At 46.9% G+C, this 25088-nt stretch overlaps 1 protein-coding gene across 1 annotated transcript in view; it reads right to left on the minus strand.

Annotated features, from left to right (window-relative positions):
- LOC142309966 (uncharacterized) overlaps nucleotides 1-16722 on the minus strand; it is a 28760-nt gene extending 12038 nt beyond the window's left edge. The window contains exon 1 of the mRNA XM_075347441.1: nucleotides 16626-16722. The gene's annotated coding sequence lies outside the window, so the exon portion shown is untranslated. The remainder of the gene's footprint in view (nucleotides 1-16625) is intronic.
- Between the last annotated feature and the right edge of the window lie 8366 nt (nucleotides 16723-25088).

A 25088-nucleotide genomic window follows, 5' to 3' on the forward strand; every position in this document is an offset into this window, starting at 1 on the left:
ATGTGAGAGCGATCAGATGAGCACCCGGCCGCCGGCATGTGAGAGCGATCAGATGAGCGCCCGGCCGCCGGCATGTGAGAGCGATCAGATGAGCGCCCGGCCGCCAGCATGTGAGAGCGATCAGATGAGCACCCGGCCGCCGGCATGTGAGAGCGATCAGATGAGCACCCGGCCGCCGCCATGTGAGAGCGATCAGATGAGCACCCGGCCGCCGCCATGTGAGAGCGATCAGATGAGCACCCGGCCGCCGCCATGTGAGAGCGATCAGATGAGCACCCGGCCGCCGCCATGTGAGAGCGATCAGATGAGCACCCGGCCGCCGCCATGTGAGAGCGATCAGATGAGCACCCGGCCGCCGCCATTTGAGAGCGATCAGATGAGCACCCGGCCGCCGGCATGTGAGAGCGATCAGATGAGCACCCGGCCGCCGGCATGTGAGAGCGATCAGATGAGCACCCGGCCGCCGGCATGTGAGAGCGATCAGATGAGCACCCGGCCGCCGGCATGTGAGAGCGATCAGATGAGCACCCGGCCGCCGCCATGTGAGAGCGATCAGATGAGCACCCGGCCGCCGCCATGTGAGAGCGATCAGATGAGCACCCGGCCGCCGCCATGTGAGAGCGATCAGATGAGCACCCGGCCGCCACCATGTGAGAGCGATCAGATGAGCACCCGGCCGCCGCCATGTGAGAGCGATCAGATGAGCACCCGGCCGCCGCCATTTCAGAGCGATCAGATGAGCACCCGGCCGCCGGCATGTGAGAGCGATCAGATGAGCGTTCACAATAGTCTGCTGCAAATAAAACTGTAAAAAAAAAAAAAAAAGCAGCTTTCCGTTGTTTTGTACGATTCGTTGCCTCCGTTGTGCCATTATATGCAACGCATCCATTGCATCCGTCACACAACGCAATGCAACTGATGCCGTTCAATGCAAGTGTGAAACTAGCCTTAGGTGGTAAAAAAAAAAAGTCAGACATTTGTAAAACAAAAATAAATACTTGCTTATACTGCGACATTCAGAGAGCTGTAAGGGAATGTGCCCACGATCACGACTCACTGTGTCCTGGAGGAAGCGGGTCTGCGAGTCTCCTCCGCAAGAGAATGCAGGAGACCGCTGCTGCCTGTGCTCACGATCAGAGTTCAGTGCACTGCGGTCTCTCGCTTGTTTTCTCCCTACGAAGGACGCATGCGAATCGCAGCAAATAATTTACTTGCTGCAGGAAAAACAAGCACAGTGGGCAGGGGATTTCTAGAAATCTCATCAAGTGTTTGTGCTGTACAACGCAGGGTCTTGGACACAGCAAAAACACGCTACAGCCAAAATGCTGCACACACTGATCATGGGTACGAACCCTAATGATTTTCATTTTTGGCATATGGAGCTGTGTGAGGACTTGTTTTTTTAACCCCAATGTTTTTATTGATAATATGTTGGGGTATTTAAGATGTTTTGACCGCCTGTTATTATATTTTTTCCTGTTGTTGCAGTGGTCGAAAAACTGCAATTCTGGCATCTTGATTTATTTTTCTACTTACGCCATGTACCGATCAAATTAATTTCTTATTTTAGTAGAAAGGACTTCTATGAACTCAGTGATTTTAAATATGAATTTTTAATTTTTATTTCTTAATTTTTAATGTAGTAAAAAAAGGGGTGATTTTAACTTTAGATATTTTTTTCCACAATATTTTTTAAACTTTTTAAATTTTTTACTGTATTTAATAGACCCCTTAGGAAACCTGAACCTGCAATGATCTGATTACTTGTTCTATATACAGCGATGCCATAGCATCGCTGTATATAGAAGAAGTCACAGTCTCCTATAAACGCCGGTCCGAGGGTTGGTTTTCACAAGAGGTACTGTAATGACAGGCACAAGGGTCTTCAGCAGACCCCTGGCTGTCATGACAACCCAAGTTGCCTAAACTTACGTAGATAGTAGGCATAGCATTTATACAGTATATTTCTAAATAATACATTTAGTAAATAATAACACAATGCAGACACATTGTGGCACCTTGTTGTGATTGAGTGTGAAAATATATATTATATATATATATATATATATATATATATATATATATATATATATATATATATATATATATATATATATATATATATATATATGCAACACGCCTGTACTGTGTGAATGTAAACTTATTGGGCATGCTCTCCTATGCCATTTAGCTGCTGTACTCTCCACATTGAACACATACTGAGCTCAGCTTTACCAGTTTAACTATTAACTCTGAATCACAAAAATAGGGGAAAATTTGGACCTCATTAGTTCATCATCGGGTCACTCCCATCATACACATTGAAAAACCAAGAACAAAAAACTCCTGGGAGTTTTTGTGACCCATAGATATATTCAAAAATATTAATATCAAAATACTCAGACTGTTTTCTAAATTAATTACTTTTATTATCACAAAAATCTAAAAAACAGTTAATTATATTACAAATACTGAGCAGATATCAAACCACCACATATTAAATACATAATCCAAAAATTGACATGACAAGAAGTGTGGACACTAATGTGAAATGTCCGTGTGTGTGATGCACAATGTCGTTTATAAATGTCGGCTGACAGCAGACAGAGTTGCGCGATGAGAATGAACTCGGGTGAACTTCACCCGACTTCATCCTCATACCGCGGCTCTGTCTGTGTCGAGTACTGATTAGCGGTCACCTGTGAAGGATTCACCGGTGACCGCTAATCCCCCGAGTGACTAAAGTTTCCCCCCCCCTCTCTCATACTTACCGTTCCTTGATCCCCGGCGCGGCGCTGCACGGCATTCACACTGCTGCGGCGGCTTTTACTATTTTGAAAAAGCGGGCCGCTCATTAAACAATCTCGTATTCCCTGCTTTCCCCGCCCACCGGCGCCTATGATTGGTTGCAGTGAGACACGCCCCGGCGGTGTATTCTGCAGCTCCGGTCACCTCCATGCAGCAGAGCTGGATGCGACGCTGGACCATCCTGGATTCTGGCGGACATGGAGGGCTTTTTCGGGCTGATTAAATTGTTGAACCAGGGTATATGTGTGTGTTTTTTATTTCTAATAAAGGATTTTTTCTGGTGTGTGTGTTTATTTACTGTAATTTACAGATTAATCATGAAAGGAATCTCGGGGAGACGCCTGACATGATTAATCTAGGATTTAGTGGCAGCTATGGGCTGCCATTAACTCCTTATTGCCCCGATTTGCCAAAGCACCAGGGCAAATCGGGAAGAGCCGGGTACAGCCCCAGAACTGTCGCATATAATGTATGCGGCAATTCTGGGCGGCTGCTGACTGATATTGTTAGGGTGGGGGGCTCCCCATAACGTGGCGCTCCCCATCCTGAGAATACCAGCCTTCAGCCGTATGGCTTTATCTGGCTGGCATTAAAATTGGGGGGGACCGCACGCCGTTTTTTTTTTAATTATTTATTTATTTTACTGCACAGTATAGACACGCCCACCGGCTGCTGTGATTGGGTGCAGTGAGGCACCTGTCACTCAGTGTGGGGGCGTGTCTCACTGCAACCAATCATATGCGCCGGTGGGCGGGGAAAGCAGGGAATAGGAGATTGTTTAATGGGCGGCCGGCTTTTTCAAAATAGTAAAAGCCGCCGCAGCAGTGTGAATGCCGTGCAGCGCCGCGCCGGTGATCGGGGAACGGTAAGTATGAGAGAGGGGGGGAAACTGACCGACAGACTGTGAGAGAGGGACAGAGAGACCAACAGAGAGACCGACCGACGGACTCAGGGAGATTGACCAACATACACAGAAATAGAAAGAATAGTCAACATCACTAGAAATAAAAACACCAAACGGACACGGACAATAGGTAGATGCATACGTGTTTACTAACGTGTGTGCACATACCCATAGACTTTCATTGTGTCCACGTGTGCGTGCTCCGTGCAGATAACGGACATGCATCCGTGCAAAACGCAAACACATACAGATCACGGACACGCACACACGGACATAGTGAAATAACGCACGTGTGACCACAATCATAGATTAACATTGGTGCACGTTTGGCCGTGTCTCCGGTATATACGGAAACGGACCAAACACGCACGTGTATCACGGACGTGTGAAGGGGGCCTTAGGGTGTTTTTCTAAGACGCTGCTCCATGTTATCTGCTTAATAATCAGATGGGGCGATAAAAAGAGAAAAAAAAAAAAAAGAGAAAAATACATCTTAAATATATAACTGATCATATCCCCATTTGCTGTATTGCATTTTATGAAATCTATTATTGTGTAATGTATTCTCTGCATTTTTAGGGCTGTAACAGAATATATATGCTGGTACTATGAGCTCTGGGGCTAATGAATCTATGATATAGTGTTGGATAATTTATACATCCAGCTTGATGTGGGATTCTACTTTATAGTATCTTTGAAGAAAAAACAAAAAAGCAGCACCAAATGTGCACTACAGCACTAAACATTCCAAACTGTACTTATAAAAAAATTTTTGAGATTTTTGGCAAAAAATTGCAATTTCTTGAGCTGCCTCGCCACGTCACGGCAAATCTCATTTGAAGCAGTCCTACACTAAAATATTTTTATAAAATGTGCCATACGGCCTCACATATGAATAGTAGAACTGCTCTTAGCAGCACTCACCTGGTCTATTTCAATCCCGTACCCATGACTGAGTCATGGCTGTGGGCGGGACAGGTCCAAGCAAATGCTGCATGAAGTAAATAGCCTGTGGACAAAGCCTGATGACTTAATGTGAACAGTCACCAACCGCCAAAATCTAGACAGATGGAATACATCCCAAATTGGGGTGCAAAGGAAGGTGGAGGTCAACCACCGACCACTTCAATGAAGAAAAAACAAAAAGCAGCACCAAATGTGCACTACAGCAATATAATTTATAGTATCTTTGTATTATTTGAATATCATACTTTGTAAATACTTAATCCGACTGTATGTCATAGTTTTTACCAATGTTATTTGTTTGTTTTTCCTTTTGCATATGTCTACTGTATATTATTTGTTTGATATAGCATGAAGTAATGCTATACAGCACTTTGTTTTGTTTTTGTTAGAACTGTTTTATGTATAAACTTTGAAAACCTAATAAAAATTATTGAATCATATAGTATCTTTGTGTCCCTATTCACCCTTACACAAATATGCCCCCCGTTTTTTGAAGTTATATGTACTTATTGCATTACACTTATGCTTTGCCATCATATTTGCCCACAAACAACATGGCGCTCTGGAGCGCATGCGGTGGGCGTCACCACCGTGACACTGCCCGAAGACGCTTCCTTAAAAGGAGAGGTATGGGTCTAATGACGTCACGCTTCTCCTGGAATGGTCGGAGGGCATTGGTCATATGTTTGGAATACCGACCACTGCATGTGTTCACTACATGGCGTCCATCCTATTTAAACACACAGTTTCCTTCACTCCCCTTACGGCCCCCGAAGAAGATTTACCTCGAAACGTACGTCGGGCGAGGGAGGGGACCCGGTGCCTGAGCTTCATAATATTTGATATGGGTAAGTTTGGAGCGGTGTGCAGTAATACTTCTGCTTAGCGTACGGGCACACTAGTGTGTCATTTGTGCTTGAGCGCCACCTAGTGCCTGTTTCGCTGAACAGCTTGGAGTTTTCTCCATCTTTATATATTTTTACTCTAGCCTGCGCTCCTGATACGGTATTAATTCGTATATATTTTTTGCCCATTAACGGACTGGGTCAGTGTATGCTCCGGTCTCTGGCCTCCCCTACCATTCTTGGGCTTTTTATTAGTGTCCACACTTCTTGTCATGTCAATTTTTGGATTATGTATTTAATATGTGGTGGTTTGATATCTGCTCAGTATTTGTAATATAAAGAACTGTTTTTTAGATTTTTGTGATAATAAAAGTAGTTAATTTATAAAACAGTCTGAGTATTTTGATATTAATATTTTTGAATATATCTTTGGGTCACAAAAACTCCCAGGAGTTTTTTGTTCTTGGTCTTTGAACTATTAACTTTGCAGAGCGCAGCAGAGGAGGTGACTAGCATGTGCAGAGCGCAGCAGAGGAGGTGACTAGCATGTGCAGAGCGCAGCAGAGGAGGTGACTAGCATGTGCAGAGCGCAGCAGAGGAGGTGACTAGCATGTGCAGAGCGCAGCAGAGGAGGTGACTAGCATGTGCAGAGCGCAGCAGAGGAGGTGACTAGCATGTGCAGAGCGCAGCAGAGGAGGTGACTAGCATGTGCAGAGCGCAGCAGAGGAGGTGAATAGCATGTGCAGAGCGCAGCAGAGGAGGTGACTAGCATGTGCAGAGCGCAGCAGAGGAGGTGACTAGCATGTGCAGAGCGCAGCAGAGGAGGTGACTAGCATGTGCAGAGCGCAGCAGAGGAGGTGAATAGCATGTGCAGAGCGCAGCAGAGGAGGTGAATAACATGTGCAGAGCGCAGCAGAGGAGGTGAATAGCATGTGCAGAGCGCAGCAGAGGAGGTGAATAGCATGTGCAGAGCGCAGCAGAGGAGGTGAATAGCATGTGCAGAGCGCAGCAGAGGAGGTGAATAGCATGTGCAGAGCGCAGCAGAGGAGGTGAATAGCATGTGCAGAGCGCAGCAGAGGAGGTGAATAGCATGTGCAGAGCGCAGCAGAGGAGGTGAATAGCATGTGCAGAGCGCAGCAGAGGAGGTGACTAGCATGTGCAGAGCGCAGCAGAGGAGGTGACTAGCATGTGCAGAGCGCAGCAGAGGAGGTGAATAGCATGTGCAGAGCGCAGCAGAGGAGGTGAATAGCATGTGCAGAGCGCAGCAGAGGAGGTGACTAGCATGTGCAGAGCGCAGCAGAGGAGGTGACTAGCATGTGCAGAGCGCAGCAGAGGAGGTGAATAGCATGTGCAGAGCGCAGCAGAGGAGGTGAATAGCATGTGCAGAGCGCAGCAGAGGAGGTGAATAGCATGTGCAGAGCGCAGCAGAGGAGGTGAATAGCATGTGCAGAGCGCAGCAGAGGAGGTGAATAGCATGTGCAGAGCGCAGCAGAGGAGGTGAATAGCATGTGCAGAGCGCAGCAGAGGAGGTGAATAGCATGTGCAGAGCGCAGCAGAGGAGGTGAATAGCATGTGCAGAGCGCAGCAGAGGAGGTGACTAGCATGTGCAGAGCGCAGCAGAGGAGGTGACTAGCATGTGCAGAGCGCAGCAGAGGAGGTGACTAGCATGTGCAGAGCGCAGCAGAGGAGGTGACTAGCATGTGCAGAGCGCAGCAGAGGAGGTGACTAGCATGTGCAGAGCGCAGCAGAGGAGGTGACTAGCATGTGCAGAGCGCAGCAGAGGAGGTGACTAGCATGTGCAGAGCGCAGCAGAGGAGGTGAATAGCATGTGCAGAGCGCAGCAGAGGAGGTGAATAGCATGTGCAGAGCGCAGCAGAGGAGGTGAATAGCATGTGCAGAGCGCAGCAGAGGAGGTGAATAGCATGTGCAGAGCGCAGCAGAGGAGGTGAATAGCATGTGCAGAGCGCAGCAGAGGAGGTGACTAGCATGTGCAGAGCGCAGCAGAGGAGGTGACTAGCATGTGCAGAGCGCAGCAGAGGAGGTGACTAGCATGTGCAGAGCGCAGCAGAGGAGGTGACTAGCATGTGCAGAGCGCAGCAGAGGAGGTGACTAGCATGTGCAGAGCGCAGCAGAGGAGGTGACTAGCATGTGCAGAGCGCAGCAGAGGAGGTGAATAGCATGTGCAGAGCGCAGCAGAGGAGGTGACTAGCATGTGCAGAGCGCAGCAGAGGAGGTGACTAGCATGTGCAAAGCGCAGCAGAGGAGGTGACTAGCATGTGCAGAGCGCAGCAGAGGAGGTGAATAGCATGTGCAGAGCGCAGCAGAGGAGGTGAATAGCATGTGCAGAGCGCAGCAGAGGAGGTGACTAGCATGTGCAGAGCGCAGCAGAGGAGGTGACTAGCATGTGCAGAGCGCAGCAGAGGAGGTGAATAGCATGTGCAGAGCGCAGCAGAGGAGGTGAATAGCATGTGCAGAGCGCAGCAGAGGAGGTGAATAGCATGTGCAGAGCGCAGCAGAGGAGGTGACTAGCATGTGCAGAGCGCAGCAGAGGAGGTGACTAGCATGTGCAGAGCGCAGCAGAGGAGGTGACTAGCATGTGCAGAGCGCAGCAGAGGAGGTGACTAGCATGTGCAGAGCGCAGCAGAGGAGGTGACTAGCATGTGCAGAGCGCAGCAGAGGAGGTGACTAGCATGTGCAGAGCACAGCAGAGGAGGTGAATAGCATGTGCAGAGCGCAGCAGAGGAGGTGAATAGCATGTGCAGAGCGCAGCAGAGGAGGTGACTAGCATGTGCAGAGCGCAGCAGAGGAGGTGACTAGCATGTGCAGAGCGCAGCAGAGGAGGTGACTAGCATGTGCAGAGCGCAGCAGAGGAGGTGACTAGCATGTGCAGAGCGCAGCAGAGGAGGTGAATAGCATGTGCAGAGCGCAGCAGAGGAGGTGAATAGCATGTGCAGAGCGCAGCAGAGGAGGTGAATAGCATGTGCAGAGCGCAGCAGAGGAGGTGAATAGCATGTGCAGAGCGCAGTAGAGGAGGTGAATAGCATGTGCAGAGCGCAGCAGAGGAGGTGAATAGCATGTGCAGAGCGCAGCAGAGGAGGTGAATAGCATGTGCAGAGCGCAGCAGAGGAGGTGAATAGCATGTGCAGAGCGCAGCAGAGGAGGTGAATAGCATGTGCAGAGCGCAGCAGAGGAGGTGAATAGCATGTGCAGAGCGCAGCAGAGGAGGTGAATAGCATGTGCAGAGCGCAGCAGAGGAGGTGAATAGCATGTGCAGAGCGCAGCAGAGGAGGTGACTAGCATGTGCAGAGCGCAGCAGAGGAGGTGACTAGCATGTGCAGAGCGCAGCAGAGGAGGTGACTAGCATGTGCAGAGCGCAGCAGAGGAGGTGACTAGCATGTGCAGAGCACAGCAGAGGAGGTGAATAGCATGTGCAGAGCGCAGCAGAGGAGGTGAATAGCATGTGCAGAGCGCAGCAGAGGAGGTGACTAGCATGTGCAGAGCGCAGCAGAGGAGGTGACTAGCATGTGCAGAGCGCAGCAGAGGAGGTGACTAGCATGTGCAGAGCGCAGCAGAGGAGGTGAATAGCATGTGCAGAGCGCAGCAGAGGAGGTGACTAGCATGTGCAGAGCGCAGCAGAGGAGGGGAATAGCATGTGCAGAGCGCAGCAGAGGAGGTGACTAGCATGTGCAGAGCGCAGCAGAGGAGGTGAATAGCATGTGCAGAGCGCAGCAGAGGAGGTGAATAGCATGTGCAGAGCGCAGCAGAGGAGGTGAATAGCATGTGCAGAGCGCAGCAGAGGAGGTGAATAGCATGTGCAGAGCGCAGCAGAGGAGGTGAATAGCATGTGCAGAGCGCAGCAGAGGAGGTGACTAGCATGTGCAGAGCGCAGCAGAGGAGGTGACTAGCATGTGCAGAGCACAGCAGCTGATGGCAAAGTCCGCTCACTTGTTGAGCTCTGCAGAGGTAGCAGCTGGACTGACAAAGCCAAGCTCAATAAGTGTGCAAAAGGCAGAGAGCAGCAGCCAGTGATGATTTGACTGCTGCGCTCTAAATACTGTAGGGTCCGGGAGGGTTTCCACCTCTCCCACTTCTGCATCACACTATTAATGAGCAAAACCAAGACTACCAATAAGAGCACTCTATGAGGGTCAATTAAGTTCAAAATGCAGTGTTCATTTAATGGTGTGAACGTTTAGGCGGCTGTCACACTGCTCCCGCGGCCACTTATTCACTTCCCGGGCCACTCATTACCTTCACTGAATATGCACCGCTTCCTCCGCCCACCAGCATCTGTGATTGGTTGCAGTCAGACAAGCTCCCACGCTGAGTGACAGCGCATCTGACGCTTCCAATCACAGGCGCTGGTGGGAGGGTCTATATCGTACAGTAAAATAAATAAGAAAACGGCGTAGGATCCCCCAATATAATGATACCCAGCTCAGATAAAGCCTGACAGCTGGGGGCTGGTATTCTCAGGCTGGGGAGACCCATACTTATTGGGCGCCCCCAACTTAAAAATATTAGCCTACAGCTGCCCGGAATTGCTGCATCCATTAGATGCCACAGTCCCAGCACTTTACCCGACTCTTCCAGATTGCACTGGTGAGGTAGATAGCAATTGGGGTAATAAGGAGTTAATGACAGCCCACAGCTGCCACTAAGGCTTAGATTAGTAATGAGAGACGTCCAAGAGACCCCCATTAATAATCTGTAAGTGAAAGATAAACACAAACATCCAAAAAATCCTTTATTTAGAATAAAAGACAAAAAAAGCACCCTCTTTCACTACTTTATTAACCCTAAACACACCCCTGCAGGTGCTACGTAATCCACACGAGATCACACGACGCTTCCAGCACTCCTACAACTGAAGCTCACGCCGAGTTGCCTTAGAACCTGACTATTCATTGTGAGGTTCAGGCAGAGACTGAGCCACAGCCACAGCAGGAGATCTCCACGTGTGACTGCAAAGTACCTGAGTGACGTTACCGTTGACCATGCAGCTCACTTCAGTCGTTGCCTGAACCTCACAGCGGGTGGTCATGTTCTACGGTTCCTCGGTGTGAATTCAGATGTAGCAGTGCTAGAAGCATTGTGGGACCTCGTGTGGATTATAAGAGACAGGACACCAGTCTCCTCCTCGTGTATAATAATAATAGTAAGGGCAGAGTCACACTTGTGTATGACTCGCACAAGTGCAATGTGAGAAAATCTCGCATTGCACTCGGCCCAATGTAAGACAATGCTGCAGCTCACATCGCGGTATGCTGCAATTGTCTGCAAGAGCTGTGTCACTCGCACCCATTCAAGTGTATGGGTGCGAGAGAAACATCAGACTGCACTCAGATGTTATCTCAGTGCAGTGCGATATACGCTCAGGCTGACAATGGAGGAGATGGGGAGATTAACCCCTCCCTCTCCTCCGCAGCACCCTCCATCTCCTCTGTGGCTGAGACCCGATGGCAAGATCAGGTCACAGTCACATGACAATCGGCTCACGCTCACAGCAGAGCCTGAACCGGGTGTCACTAGCATATCGCATGCGATGCTCTCGCATTATATGCCATACGCTAATGTGACTCCAGCCTAACAGACAGGACACCCCAGTCTGCCAATCCTGTAAAATTATAATAAGTCAGGACACCACAGTCTGCTAATCCTGTATAATATTATTATTATTATTATTAATAATAATAATAGACAGGGCACCACAGTCTGCAACTCCTGTATAATAACAACAACAGACAGGGCACCACAGTCTGCTCCTCCTGTATAATAACAGACAGGGCACCACAGTCTGCTCCTCCTGTATAATAACAGACAGGACACCACAGTCTGCTCCTCCTGTATAATAGACAAGACACCACAGTCTGCTCCTCCTGTATAATAATAATAATAATAATAATAATAGACAGGATACCACAGTCTGCTCCTCCTGTATAATAATAACAACAGACAGGACACCACAGTCTGCTCCGCCTGTATAATAACAGACAGGATACCACAGTCTGCTCCTCCTGTATAATAATAATAATAATAATAAGACAGGATACCACAGTCTGCTCCTCCTGTATAATAACAACAGACAGGACCCCACAGTCTGCTCCTCCTGTATAATAATAATAACAGTCAGGACACCACAGTCTGCTCCACCTGTATAATAATCACAGTCAGGACACCACAGTCTGCTCCTCCTGTATAATAACAACAGACAGGACACCACAGTCTGCTCCTCCTGTATAATAATAACAGACAGGACACCACAGTCTGCTCCTCCTGTATAATAATATACAGACAGGACACCACAGTCTGCTCCTCCTGTATAATAATAACAGACAGGACACCACAGTCTGCTCCTCCTGTATAATAATAACAGACAGGACACCACAGTCTGCTCCTCCTGTATAATAATAACAGACAGGACACCACAGTCTGCTCCTCCTGTATAATAATAACAACAGTCAGGACCCCACAGTCTGCTCCTCCTGTATAATAATAACAGACAGGACACCACAGTCTGCTCCTCCTGTATAATAATAATAATAATAGACAGGATACCACAGTCTGCTCCTCCTGTATAATAACAACAGACAGGACCCCACAGTCTGCTCCTCCTGTATTATAATAATAACAGTCAGGACACCACAGTCTGCTCCACCTGTATAATAATCACAGTCAGGACACCACAGTCTGCTCCTCCTGTATAATAATAACAACAGTCAGGACCCCACAGTCTGCTCCTCTTGTATAATAACAACAGACAGGACACCACAGTCTGCTCCTCCTGTATACAATACAGACAGGACACCACAGTCTGCTCCTCCTGTATACAATACAGACAGGACCCCACAGTCTACTCCTCCTGTATACAATACAGACAGGACACCACAGTCTGCTCCTCCTGTATAATAACAACAGACAGGACCCCACAGTCTGCTCCTCCTGTATTATAATAATAACAGTCAGGACACCACAGTCTGCTCCACCTGTATAATAATCACAGTCAGGACACCACAGTCTGCTCCTCCTGTATAATAATAACAACAGTCAGGACCCCACAGTCTGCTCCTCTTGTATAATAACAACAGACAGGACACCACAGTCTGCTCCTCCTGTATACAATACAGACAGGACACCACAGTCTGCTCCTCCTGTATACAATACAGACAGGACACCACAGTCTGCTCCTCCTGTATACAATACAGACAGGACCCCACAGTCTGCTCCTCCTGTATAATAATAATAATAATAATAATAATAATAATAGACAGGATACCACAGTCTGCTCCTCCTGTATAATAACAACAGACAGGACACCACAGTCTGCTCCTCCTGTATAATAACAACAGACAGGACACCACAGTCTGCTCCTCCTGTATAATAACAACAGACAGGACACCACAGTCTGCTCCTCCTGTATAATAACAACAGACAGGACACCACAGTCTGCTCCTCCTGTATAATAATAATAATAATAATAATAGACAGGATACCACAGTCTGCTCCTCCTGTATAATAACAACAGTCAGGACACCACAGTCTGCTCCTCCTGTATAATAATAATAACAGTCAGGACACCACAGTCTGCTCCACCTGTATAATAATAACAGTCAGGACACCACAGTCTGCTCCTCCTGTATAATAACAGACAGGACACCACAGTCTGCTCCTCCTGTATAATAACAACAACAGTCAGGACCCCACAGTCTGCTCCTCCTGTATAACAACAGACAGGACACCACAGTCTTCTCCTCCTGTATAATAATAACAGACAGGACACCACAGTCTGCTCCTCCTGTATACAATAACAGACAGGACACCACAGTCTGCTCCTCCTGTATACAATAACAGACAGGACACCACAGTCTGCTCCTCCTGTATAATAATAATAACAACAGTCAGGACACCACAGTCTGCTCCTCCTGTATAATAATAACAGACAGGACACCACAGTCTGCTCCTCCTGTATACAATAACAGACAGGACACCACAGTCTGCTCCTCCTGTATACAATAACAGACAGGACACCACAGTCTGCTCCTCCTGTATACAATAACAGACAGGACACCACAGTCTGCTCCTCCTGTATAATAATAATAACAACAGTCAGGACACCACAGTCTGCTCCTCCTGTATAATAACAACAGACAGGACACCACAGTCTGCTCCTCCTGTATAATAATAACAACAGACAGGACACCACAGTCTGCTCCTCCTGTATAATAACAGACAGGACACCACAGTCTGCTCCTCCTGTATAATAATAATAACAACAGTCAGGACACCACAGTCTGCTCCTCCTGTATAATAATAATATACAGACAGGACACCATAGTCTGCTCCTCCTGTATAATAATATACAGACAGGACACCACAGTCTGCTCCTCCTGTATAATAATAATAGACAGGACACCACAGTCTGCTCCTCCTGTATAATAATATACAGACATGACACCACAGTCTGCTCCTCCTGTATAATAATATACAGACATGACACCACAGTCTGCTCCTCCTGTATAATAATAATAACAGTCAGGACACCACAGTCTGCTCCACCTGTATAATAATAACAGCCAGGACACCACAGTCTGCTCCTCCTGTATAATAACAGACAGGACACCACAGTCTGCTCCTCCTGTATAATAATAACAGACAGGACACCACAGTCTTCTCCTCCTGTATAATAATAACAGACAGGACACCACAGTCTGCTCCTCCTGTATACTAATAACAGACAGGACACCACAGTCTGCTCCTCCTGTATAATAATAATAATAATAATAATAATAATAACAACAACAGACAGGACACCACAGTCTGCTCCTCCTGTATAATAACAAAAGACAGGACACCACAGTCTGCTCCTCCTGTATAATAACAAAAGACAGGACACCACAGTCTGCTCCTCCTCTATAATAATAATAACAGACAGGACACCACAGTCTGCTCCTCCTGTATAATAATAATAACAGACAGGACACCACAGTCTGCTCCTCCTGTATAATAATAATAATAATAGACAGGGCACCACAGTCTGCTCCTCCTCTATAATAATAATAATAACAGACAGGACACCACAGTCTGCTCCTCCTGTATAATAACAAAAGACAGGACACCACAGTCTGCTCCTCCTCTATAATAATAATAATAATAATAACAGACAGGACACCACAGTCTGCTCCTCCTGTATAATAATAATAATAATAGACAGGGCACCACAGTCTGCTCCTCCTGTATAATAATAATAATAATAGACAGGACACCACAGTCTGCTCCTCCTCTATAATAATAATAACAGACAGGACACCACAGTCTGCTCCTCCTCTATAATAATAATAACAGACAGGACACCACAGTCTGCTCCTCCTATATAATAAAATAATAATAATAATAATAATAATAATAATAGACAGGACACCACAGTCTGCTCCTCCTGTATAATAATAATAATAATAGACAGGGCACCACAGTCTGCTCCTCCTGTATAATAATAATAATAATAGACAGGACACCACAGTCTGCTCCTCCTCTATAATAATAATAACAGACAGGACACCACAGTCTGCTCCTCCTATATAATAAAATAATAATAATAATAATAATAATAATAATAGACAGGACACCACAGTCTGCTCCTCCCGTAAAATAAATATACAAACAGGACACCACAGTCTGCTCCTTCTGTAAAATAATAATATACAGACAGGACACCATAGTCTGCTCCTCCTGTATAATAATATACAGACAGGACACCACAGTCTGCTCCTCCTGTATAATAATAATAGACAGGACACCACAGTCTGCTCCTCCTGTATAATAATATACAGACATGACACCACAGTCTGCTCCTCCTGTATAATAATAATAACAGTCAGGACACCACAGTCTGCTCCACCTGTATAATAATAACAGCCAGGACACCACAGTCTGCTCCTCCTGTATAATAACAGACAGGACACCACAGTCTGCTCCTCCTGTATAATAATAACAGACAGGACACCACAGTCTTCTCCTCCTGTATAATAATAACAGACAGGACACCACAGTCTGCTCCTCCTGTATACTAATAACAGACAGGACACCACAGTCTGCTCCTCCTGTATAATAATAACAACAGACAGGACACCACAGTCTGCTCCTCCTGTATAATAATAACAACAGACAGGACACCACAGTCTGCTCCTCCTGTATAATAATAACAACAGACAGGACACCACAGTCTGCTCCTCCTATATAATAAAATAATAATAATAATAGACAGGACACCACAGTCTGCTCCTCCTGTAAAATAAATATACAAACAGGACACCACAGTCTGCTCCTCCTGTATAATAATATACAGACAGGACACCACAGTCTGCTCCTCCTGTATAATAATAACAGACAGGACACCACAGTCTGCTCCTCCTGTATAATAATAACAGACAGGACACCACAGTCTGCTCCTCCTGTATACTAATAACAGACAGGACACCACAGTCTGCTCCTCCTGTATACTAATAACAGACAGGACACCACAGTCTGCTCCTCCTGTATAATAATAACAACAGACAGGACACCACAGTCTGCTCCTCCTGTATAATAATAACAACAGACAGGACACCACAGTCTGCTCCTCCTGTATAATAATAACAACAGACAGGACACCACAGTCTGCTCCTCCTGTATAATAATAACAACAGACAGGACACCACAGTCTGCTCCTCCTGTATAATAATAACAACAGACAGGACACCACAGTCTGCTCCTCCTGTATAATAATAACAACAGACAGGACACCACAGTCTGCTCCTCCTATATAATAAAATAATAATAATAATAGACAGGACACCACAGTCTGCTCCTCCTGTAAAATAAATATACAAACAGGACACCACAGTCTGCTCCTCCTGTATAATAATATACAGACAGGACACCACAGTCTGCTCCTCCTGTATAATAATAACAGACAGGACACCACAGTCTGCTCCTCCTGTATAATAATATACAGACAGGACACCACAGTCTGCTCCTCCTGTGTAATAACCCCAGGTCTGCTCCCCCTGTATTGTTAGAGGCGCACTATCACACGGCAGACATTACACGGTGATAATCCACATTACCTCTCTGCTCTCCCGCTCGTCTCTATGACCAGGGTTTCCTCATGACTCCACCATGGCCATATCACTCAGTCAGACCGTACACCGTGCAGAATTATGGGAGCTGTAGTCCACAGCACGTTGTACGCACGACCCGGCTCCACAAGACTCAGACCGGAAGTCGCGTCAGTAGCGGAGAGGAGACATTGGTAATACTGGCAGCTGCCCGATAAGCTTTGCAGCTCCATGTTCTAGCAGCAGACGGCGCTGCTGCAGCTATTCCCTAGCACTGCGCCCCCTCGTGGTCATATCGTGAATAGCAGTAGTGAGCAGTCTAGCAGGCAAAAGCAGCTAGAATAAGTTCTACCAAGACATGACACAAAGGCTAGTTTCACACTTGCGTTGAACGGCATCCGTTGCATTGTGTTGTGTGACGGATGCAACAAATGCGTTGCATATAGCGGCACAATGGATGCAACGGATCGTACAAAATGACGCAATCCGTTATTTTTTTTTTCCTTGACTTTATGCGCAGTTGTGTAAAGACGGATGCGTTAACGGTGTCCGTCAAATGACGGATTCTAACGGAATCCTCCACCAAACGCGTCCATTATAAAAACAACGGACGCCGACGGAATCCTGCAGGTTGCGTTTCTTTGACGCAGAAAAACGCTACATGCAGCGTTCCATCCGCCAGGGGGATGCAACACAGCGTCGGCTGATGGATGCAACTCAAGGCCATCCGTTGCTATCCATAGCTAATAGAAGTCTATTAGGGATAAAATGGTTTCCTGCAACGGTTACTGTAATTCCTCAAGGCAGCGGATAGCAACGGATGCCGCACAACACAAGTGTGAAACTAGCCTAAAGGCCGCTTTACACGCTACGACATCGCTAAAGCAATCTCGTTGGGGTCACGGAATTTATGACGCACATCCGGCCGCATTAGCGATGCCGTTGCGTGTGACACCTATGAGCGATTTTGCATTGTCGCAAAAACGGTCAAAATCGCTCATTGGTGACATGGGGGTCCATTCTCAATTATCGTTGCTGCTGCAGTAGCGATGTAGTTCCTCGTTCCTGCGGCAGCACACATCGCTCCGTGTGACACCGCAGGAACGAGGAACCTCTCCTTACCTACGTCCCGCCCGCAATGAGGAAGGAAGAAGGTGGGCGGGATGTTCCGTCCCGCTCATCTCTGCCCCTCCGCTTCTATTGGGCGGCCGCTTAGTGACGTCGCTGTGACTCTGCACGGACTGCCCCCTTAGAAAGGAGGCGAATCGCCGGTCACAGCGACGTCGCTAGGCAGGTAAGCAGTGTGACGAGTCTGGGCGATGTTGTGCGCCACGGGCAGCGATTTGCCCTTGTCGCACAACCGATGGGGGCGGGTACCCACACTAGCGATATCGGTACTGATATTGCAGCCTGTAAAGTGGCCTTAAGGCTGCTTTCACAATAGTGTTGTGCGGCATCCCTCACAATGCGTTGTGTAACGCATGTGACGGGTGCCTTGCAAATAGTGTGATAATAAAAGCAACGGATTCCAGTGAAATAACGCGCTGCATTAAGTTTTCTTTAGCCGAGAGAGAGAGAGCCCCCATCATCACCACACACACCACAGCACTACTGCACCCATCATCACCGCACACACCCCGACACTACCGCCCCCATCATCACTGCACACACCCCGACACTACCGCCCCCATCATCACCGCACACACCACAGCACTACTGCACCCATCATCACCGCACACACCCCGACACTACCGCCCCCATCATCACTGCACATACCACAGCACTACTGCACCCATCATCACCGCACACACCCCGACACTACCGCCCCCATCATCACTGCACACACCACAGCACTACTGCACCCATCATCACCGCACACACCTCGACACTACTGCCCCCATCATCACCGCACACAACACAGCACTACTGCACCCATCATCACCGCACACACCCCGACACTACCACCCCCATCATCACCGCACACAACACGGCACTACTGCACCCATCATCACCGCACACACCCCGACACTACTGCCCCCATCATCACTGCACACAACATGGCACTACCGCCCCCATCATCACCGCACACACCCTAGACACTACCGCCCCCATCATCACCGCACACAACACGGCACTACTGCACCCATCATCACCGCACACACCCCGACACTACCATCCCCATCATCACCGCACACACCCCGGCACTACTGCACCCATCATCACCGCACACACCCCGACACTACCGCCCCCATCATCAATGCACACACCACGGCACTATTGCACCCATCATCACCGCACACACCCCGACACTACCGCCCCCATCATCACCGCACACACCACGGCACTACTGCACCCATCATCACCGCACACACCCCGACACTACCGCCCCCATCATCACCGCAAACACCCTGACAGTACTGCCCCCATCATCACCGCACACACCCCGACACTACTGCACCCATCATCACCGCACACACGCAGGCACTACCGCACCCATCATCACCGGACACGCAGGCACTACCGCACCCATCATCATCGCACATACACCGGCATTACCTCAGTGACGTCACCGCTGACAGCGCGACTTCCTTCAGTTGCTGTGTGGAACTGACAGGAGCGGCAGTGTTCTATGGCCGCTCCTGTCAGCTTCATGTAGCAGAGCTGGATGCGTCGTGGGACTTCATGCATTACACCGGACCTGGAGGGGTATTTTGGGATTTTGATAAAGTGGTGACAGAGGGTGTTTGTTTGTCTTTTATTCCAAATAAAGTATTTTTTCGGGTGTATGTGTTTATTTACTTTCACTTACAGGTTACTCATGGAATGTGTCTCATAGATGGCTGCCATGATTAACCTAGGACTTAGTGGCAGCTAAGGGCTGCCATTAACTCCTTATTACCCCGATTACCATCACACCAGAACATTTCGGGATGAGCCGGGTAGAGTCCCGTGACTGACGCATCCAATGGACGCGGCAATTGCGGGCGGCTGCTGGCTGATATTTTTAGGCTGGGGGGCTCCCCATAACGTGGAGCTCCCCATCCTGAGAATACCAGCCTTCAGCCGTGTGGCTTTAGCTCGGCTAGTATCAAAATTAGGGGGGACCGCACGCCGTTTTTTTCAATTATTTATTTATTTATTGTACTGCACGATATAGACCCGCCCACCGGCGGCTGTGATTGGTTGCAGTGAGACAGCTGTCACTCAGTGTGGAGGCGTGTATGACTGCAACCAACCATAGGCGCTGGTGGGCCGGGAAGCAGGGAATACGAGATTGAATAATGAGCGCCTGGCATTTTCAAAAGAGGAAAAACCGCCGGAGCTTTGTGACAGCCATGCAGCGCCGCGCTGGTGATCAGTGAGTATGCGTGAGGGGGTGAGAGGGGGAGAGAGACCAGGAGTGATTTTAAACGATTTAGATCGTTCTGCTGGACATGCTGAGCATGCTCAGTAGAACATGACGAAATCTGCCACCAAAGACAATCATTTGTCATTTGACACCTTGGCGGATTCCAACGGAATCCGTCAAGGTGCATTATTTTAATGACCCAAAAAACGCTACATGTAGCGTTCCCTCCGCCCAACGCTGCGTCAAAATAATGACTCAGCGTCGTCCAGCGGATGAAACACAGACACTTGCGTTACAGTGCGTTGTCAATACAAGTCTATGGAGAATAGCGCAGTGCGTTAACGGACTGCGCTATTCTCCATAACGGCGGATTGCGCTGAACGGAAGTGTGAATGCAGCTTAATTTATACCAAGAAGCCTCCTCGGACATGACATAAGACGTTAACGCTGAGCAGGCTCTGTGGGAGACACAAGGCCAGTACTGTGTTCTGTGCATGTAATACTCCAAGGAGGACAAAATAATATAGCAAACCAGCCCCGTGTTGTGGCCAATTAGTATAACAGCCAATTTGTAGTGTTGTTCTGTTTATACAGTTTTGTCTGCAGCTTTTAACCCCTTTACACCAGGGCCATTTTTTTTTTCTGCTTTTGTTTTTTTCTCCTCTTCTTCTAAGAGTCATAACTTTTATTTTTTTACAATATAGGCTGCTTTCACACTACGTTTTTTTAACATGCGTCATGAACGTTTTTTTGCTGCAAAAGCGGATCCTGCTTTTACAGCAAAAAAACGCATGTGTTATTTTGCAGGATCCCGTCACTTTAAGTTTATGGGCGGGCATTGGAGTCATGTGATCGGGAGTGAGGGAAACTGAACGTGAAAGACTGGCAGCCGACATCTAACAGCTGTGGATGCTCGTAACCAAGGTAAACATCGGGTAACTTGCTTGGATACCCGATATTTACATTGGTTACAAGCGTCTGCAGCTGCTAGGAGCCGGCTCCCTGCACATGTAACCAACATAAACATCGGGTAACTAAGACCGCGGTTACCCAATGTTTACCTTGGTTACGAGCGTCTGCAGCTGCTAGGAGCCGGCTGCCTGCTCCTTGCACACGTAACCAAGATAAACATCGGGTAACTAAGACCGCGGTTACCCGATGTTTACATTGGTTATGAGCGTCCTCCGCTCTCAGGCGGGGGAGAGTGGAGGGAGAGGGAGGGGGAGGGAGGGAGGTGGAGAGAGAGGGTGAGAGGGGGAGAGAGGGAGGGAGGTGGAGAGAGGTGGAGAGAGGGACTGATCACCCGAGGCTGGTCCTGGGCATGCTCAGTAGAGCAAGCAGGATCCTGTCTATCAGCATGCCAGCGTTCACATGCATTTGCATGCAGTATAGTCAGGATCCAGCAATTTGCAGTATTTGGACGCAGCTCAAAAACGCTACAAGTAGCGTTTTTTAAATAAGTTAAAAAACTGCAAGTCGCTGGATCCTCACTATAACGCACGCAAACGCAGGTGAACGCATGTTGACGCGAGTCCATTGCAAATGCATTGAAATGAAAACGCATTTGCACTTTATCCGTTTTTGCGTTAAAAAAACGTTCATCACGGATGTTAAAAAAACGTAGTGTGAAAGCAGCCTTAGCTGTACGATCTCTTGTATTTTGGCGGGACAAGTTGTTCTTTTGAATGACACAATTCATTTTACCGTACAATGTTCTGTAAAATGGGGGGAAAAATTCCAAGTGCAGTGAAATGGCAAGAAAAGGGCAATTCAACAATTGTTTTTTGTTTTGATTTGTTTGTAAAGCTGTCATTTTTGGGAAATGAGGAGATCAGCACCGCCCGACAGGGGACATCACTGGTCCCTGGAAAGGATAGGGCCACCTCTGCCACCTTATTTTACTATCACTCTGGATTATCCACTAATGCAAAGGCCATGGGGGGGAGGAGAGGGCAGAGAGAGGTACAGGGAGGAGAGAGACACTGGGTTTTCGCTGTCTAAGAGGTGCAATTTTTGGGGTACCTGATGTCTGCCTTGGGTTTTCAGATGTATGCAGAGAAGGTCCGTGCAGTACTTGACTGGGATCGTTCAGAGAACCTGAAGGTGTTACAGCAGTTTCTTGGGTTTACTAATTTCTACTGGAAATTTATTCAGAATTTGGTAATTGTAAAGCCTCTCACTGACATGACAAAAAAGGGGTTGGATTTCTATAAATGGTGGGACGTCACCCAGTAAGTTTTTTTCTATTTAAAGAGATGTTTTTCCAGAGCACCTATACTTATTCAGCCTGATGTTTCACAGCCTTTTATCGTGGAGGTTGATGCATTGGAGGTGGGGGTTGGGGCTGTGTTGTCCCAAAGTCCGTCTCCTGGTAAATTGAGCCCATGTGCTTTCTTTTCCAAGAAATTGTCCTTGACCGAGAGAAACTATGATGTTGGAAATAGAGAACTTTTGGTGATTAAGTTAGCTTTCGAGGAGTGGTACCATTGACTGGAGGGGGCAGTGCATCCCAATACTGTAATCACAGACCATAAATATCTGTCATATCTCGAGTCTGCCAAACGTCTCAATCCTAGTCAGGCTAGATAGTCTTTGTTCTATACCAGGGGTTAAATACATCAAGGCAGATAATTTATCCCGAAGCTTTCCTGGTGGTGATGATACTGTGAACCCTGTCACATTTTGCAGAAGGGGGTGGTCTCGGCCTTGTGGCCAGACCTGGTTTGGAGGTGTTGGAAGCTCAGGGGGACGCCTCAATCTTTTGCCCTTCAAGAAGGTTATTTGTGTCACCTAGTTTGCACTGCAAAATAATTGGGAAACATCACAATACTGTATTTATGGGTCATCCAGCTAGTAAAACAACCTCGGACCTCCTTTCTCATCACTTTTCATGGCTGGGGTTGCATCAGGATGTGGTTGACTATATATCTGCTTGCAAGTATTTGTGCATGTTCCAAGGTAAAGCATACTCGTGCATCGGGATCTCTCTTGCCATTGGCTATTAATAATAGAAAATCGATGCAATTATCTATGGATTTTATTATTGCCCTACCTTTGTCTTCGAGAAAGACTGTGGTTTTAGTAGTTGTGGATAGGTTCAGTAATAATTTTTGATCGCTTTCTAAACTGCTTTTTGTGATGTAGAATCAAGAAGAAACAGCAATTCAGGAATAGTTTTTTGTTGTTTTGATTTTTTACGTTTTCAGTTACATTTTTTCTACTTTTGATATGGGACGGGGACACTGATTCCAATCCAAAATTTCCAGTATACTACATAAATAATAATACTACGAACTTGCAATTTACATATAAAGCTCAAAAAAATCAAATTGATTTTTTGGATGTTTCTCTCTATGTCAATGAAGACATTGTTATTCAATTCTCTCCTTTTCGAAAAGAACTGTCAGGAAACACAATCCTATTAGTCACATCTTGTCATAAAAAACAGGTTATTAAGACATCCCTGTAGGAGAAATGGTACAAATAAAAAAAAATTCTTCCTCCCAATCAACTTTCATTAAAGAAATGGGACCACTTGAATCTAGGTTAAAGGATAGAAAATATCCGGGGGGGGTATGATTAATAGAGACAAAATTATGGTTAATGATACGGATAGACAAGATATTGAAAAAGAAAAATGTAAGATCAGCAAATATGATTACAAATCACGATTTCTACCTTTTACTACTATCTATAGTATAGCCCTCAGTTTGACCTTATAAAAAACCTGATAAAGAAAAATATACCCATCTTATATCAAGACGCTAAGCTTAAGTCAATCCTATCCCAAGATATAAAGTTTATTGCTAAAAAAGCTCCTACTTTGGGAGATTTCCTTTCTACTAGCCTGTTTCATACTGAGCGTCTTTCAAATAGAACCTGGCTTGATACTGCGGGTTTTATTAAATGTGGCCATTCTGTTTGCATGTGCTGCAGCTATGCGACACCTTCTAATACTTTTTCTTCAGTGGTTACTCTAAAAAATGATCAAATAAAGAGTTATATTAGTTATATTAATTGCTACACAACTTTTGTTGTGTATACCATTATTTGGAAAATCTGCAACCTTCAGTATGTTGGTTGCACTACCTGTCCGCTACAAACCCGCATACGGAGGCACCTTTCAGCAAGTTACTAAATGCTCTGCGGCTTCTAGGTATTTTTCCGTAGTACATCAAGGGGACGTAAGTTCTTGTGCTGTTATGGGTATAGGAAAATTTCTGCCACCAATACAGGAGGGTATCACAAAAGAAACTTCTGAATCGCGAAGCCTGGTAGATGTTTAGTTTACACACTAGAAATCCGCTTGGTCTGAATTTAAAACAAGATCTGTTGTTTCATTATATGTATAATGCTTCCTTAAGGCCGGGGCCACACGGGGACTACTGCGATGCTCGCATGACACTCTGCTAGCGCTGGCAGTACAGCAGAGCCGAGTGTCCTGCTAGTATCCCTGCGACTGCGGTCCGACCATGCGAGCGGACCTCAGCTGCGGGGGCGGGCCGGCACAGAGAAGAGGGGGGCCAGCGCTGCGGAGGGGTGGGAGGGATTTCTCTCCCTCACTCCTCCGTAGCCAGTTATTGCGATTCTCGCTGTGCACGCATGGTACACCGGTGTACTGCGAGTGCAGTGCGATTTTTCTTTCGCCCCATTCACTTGAATGGGTGCGAGAGAAAAGAGTCTCGCTTTACAATCACAGCATGCTGTGATTGTTTTCTCGGTCCGATTAGGGCTGAGAAAATAATCGCTCATGTGCGCTGACACACAGGCTAAAATTGGTCCGAGTGGAATGCGATGTTTTATCACACTCCAATCGCACCGATTTTCTCGCCGTGTGGCTTAGGCCTAAATCTTATTGTCATTTTTACTGTTTGTGTATGTTTTTAATGTTTCCCTCTTTTTTCATTTTTTATTTAGTATGAGAAAGTCTTTTTGCATTTGTTTCTTTTTCTATTTTCCTCCCCCCTTCCATTGATATATACAGTGGAACCTTGGATTAAGAGCATAATTCGTTTCGGGAGTGTGTTCTAAAACCAAGTTACTTTTATATCAAAGCGAATTTTCCCATAGAAAATAATTGAAATGCAGACAATTCATTCCACAACCCAAAAATATTTACTGTA

Source organism: Anomaloglossus baeobatrachus, chromosome 5 (assembly GCF_048569485.1).
Source record: "Anomaloglossus baeobatrachus isolate aAnoBae1 chromosome 5, aAnoBae1.hap1, whole genome shotgun sequence".
Classification (NCBI taxonomy): Eukaryota; Metazoa; Chordata; class Amphibia; order Anura; family Aromobatidae; genus Anomaloglossus; species Anomaloglossus baeobatrachus.